Source organism: Lissotriton helveticus, chromosome 9 (assembly GCF_964261635.1).
Source record: "Lissotriton helveticus chromosome 9, aLisHel1.1, whole genome shotgun sequence".
Classification (NCBI taxonomy): Eukaryota; Metazoa; Chordata; class Amphibia; order Caudata; family Salamandridae; genus Lissotriton; species Lissotriton helveticus.
In genome coordinates, this window is record NC_136070.1 from 191,966,735 (window position 1) to 191,969,753 (window position 3,019).

Below are 3,019 nucleotides of genomic sequence, written 5' to 3' on the forward strand. Positions count from 1 at the left end.
AACTTCAGGACTTGTCGCGCAGTCGCAGTTTCTCCAAAGACGGAGTTCAGAAAAGCATTTAGGCACATTCAGTTTATCATGTAAAAATAGAAAAGAACAGTTTTAGAGACAGAGAATAAATGAATACACTGTATACCACTTCTTTCTACTCTACTCTCATTATTATTTTGTTTTATACTTTTGCGTTAGAGATTATGCGAAAGAGACAGCTTAGCAAGGTAGCGGTGCAAGCTTCTTGCACGTTAGGACACATAACGGCCATCTTAGTTCTATTGCGCAGAAACAGAAGTTTTCCCTCCAAGCATATCACGTGGGCATGACAGACGCATGCGCAGTAGAAAATCCCGCATAGCAGCAGCTATTTTAGTGCAAGCGGATTATTGTTAGTAAAAGCACATTGACAAGCTTTCCGTAGACACCTATTATGTCGTGTAATGCAATATTAATAAGATAAAAACATGTTAATTAGTACATTAATGTTATTACGAGAGGGTTGAGTACAAGCAAGTCACTTTACATGTAAAATCTTGCTCCATCAGTGGACAAGTGGAAGTTAATTTTTCATCACATTTGGAGACATTGACTGCAAGAATGTCAGCTAAGGTGAACCCCTTAAGTTCCACAGTCAATAAGTTGTATTTGTGCAAGCTATTCAACCAAAAGAAGACTACTTTTAACAAGGCCTCAGGGGCTGTAGTCAACAATGGACATTTGACAACCTATTGCTCCCTCAAAGAAAAGCTGAGTCTTCTGACAAGGTCCTACAGACAAGAAGTCTGGAAGACAAAGTCACAATATCAACAGACGTTATGGCTAAGTGCCACCAAGAACAACAATGGCAAAGCATTCTAGGGGACCATTAATTTATCATTGCAGAACTAATGTTTGTATCTATAGCCTAAGCTCTATTAATTTCTCCCATGTTATTGAGTAGGCTGAAACTATAGCTAAAGTATGCTTATAACAAAATACAAAACAATTATTTACCTTAAGTGCTGCATCCATTTTTTTTCTATGAGGTTTTTTATGTGTATGAATTATGTAAGAATAATTTTTATCTGCATGTATTGTAAAATGTCATGTTGTGATGTGTTTTATTACTTAGACAATTACATCTATTTCCTTATAAAAGAGACATGAGGTGGAATCAAGACTACCTCAACCATGGTATTTGCGGCGCCATTAGCAGGCACCTACAAGCAATTTTGGGTCCCTGCACCTTTTTTTTTTTTTTAATAAGTCTCAGATTAGAACTAACATTTAATATGTCTCAGTCACATGTTAGAACGTGACCTTGGTATTCTACTTGGAAATCGTTGCTAACCAACATTCTACCCATTTTGACAGAACATCATAGTAATATCTGCCCCGGAGCCAGTACCAGACTGATTTGGCCTTTGCTGTGGCTCTTCCCTGTGCCCGACTAAAGTTCTTCTACATTTTCAATTATAGGGCTTGCATCTCTTAGTCTGAAAGCTTTAACTTCATTAAGCAGTTCAGTGAATAATAACAGAAAATGTAAGCACTAATGATGCTACTGCAGTCAGACATGCCAACAATAAACCTTCAGGTTTCTACTTAAAGTAAGAATTGAAAAAGGTCATAGAACACAGAGGGGAGTGTTATAATATTATGTCATAATTGGTGATAAATAGTAACTACATCTGCAGACTTTGAAATTAAGCTGGAATCTACATATCTACGACAGCATTAGCTATTATCACCATTGAAAAAAAGTTCCATTTTCTGTCACTTTCTCTTGCAGTTTTAGTGTAACTTTTTTAAAGAACAATCGCTTTTTTGTTTATGAGATGTGCTACTTTTACGATTTCCCCGGGCACTGCTGTTATGTTCACAACCCTAGCCCAGGCTGACATATTACCAGTATATCTTGAGATGAGGTTTGATACTTGGAGAACGGAATAGGACTACTGAGAGCTGTTATCACTGACTCTCTCTGGATATTGATAAACTCTTAATCTCCAATTGCTCTGAAAGCTCAGGAGAATATATTATTTTACCCGAGGTTTTTTGCCATCCAGGCAGCTTAAAAAGGCTGCGACTGTGTTCATTTCAGATGCCTTTGTTTATGCTTTGCCTATGAATAAATCTAGTGCCTCCCAATGCTGAATATTGTTAAAACATTATTCAGTGATATAAACCAAAAAAGGGGTTACGTGCAAAATCCGTCTACTAGCACTTTTTTAGCACTATAAAACCAAATACAGTATGCTATTCATAAACTTACGAGCGGAGTTTACTCCTCCGCCTCTTGAAAACTTATATGTTTAAAGATTCCATGGCATGTAAACATACATTTTACATTTTAGTAGTAAATGTGGAAAGGACACAGGGGAGTGGATGGAGAGTATTCTTAAATGAAAGGGAATGGTTAAGGAGGAAAAAGGAGGGGATTAGGTAGGGTCAGAGTGTCAGGTAGTGGTTTGGGAAGGACGGGTCAGAGGGTCAGGTAGTGGTTTGGGAAGGACGTCAAAACACTCACAAAAGAGTAAGGGGTAGATGTATCAAGCCTTTTGCGAATCGCAAAACGCTTTTTTGCATTTTTTTTAATGTATTAAAAAATCGCACAATAAGGAATCGCAATAAATTGCGATTCCTTATTTTTCTTAAGCATTTAAGGAATCGCAAATTTTGCGATTCCTTAAATGTGATGTATGTGGGTTTTAGAAATTGTGAATTTGGGTTCAGAAATCGCAAATTACCACCAACTTGTAGTTGGTGGTAATTTGCGATTTCATTTGAGAATGCCCTATTTGGCATTTGTGTAGGTGGCATGTGACGCAGATACATGCCCATAGGGCACACACATGTACATTTCAGGGGTGCAGCAGGGTGTCTTTGAGACACCCCTGCACCCTTGAAATTATTCTCAATTTGCGAATTCGCAAATTGCGATCCGCAAATTAAGAAATATTTTGCAATCATTCCTTTGGGCCTCCTGGCCCATAGGAATGCATGGGAAATTATTCCTTATTTGCGAATTCGCAAAGTGTGAATT

At 37.7% G+C, this 3,019-nt stretch overlaps 1 non-coding gene across 1 annotated transcript; it reads right to left on the reverse strand.

Annotated features, from left to right (window-relative positions):
* Window positions 1-2,568: 2,568 nt before the first annotated feature.
* On the reverse strand, window positions 2,569-2,759 carry LOC144783576 (small nucleolar RNA snR46). Its single transcript, XR_013601527.1, has one exon. It is a non-coding gene; the product is annotated as a small nucleolar RNA snR46 (small nucleolar RNA).
* Between the last annotated feature and the right edge of the window lie 260 nt (window positions 2,760-3,019).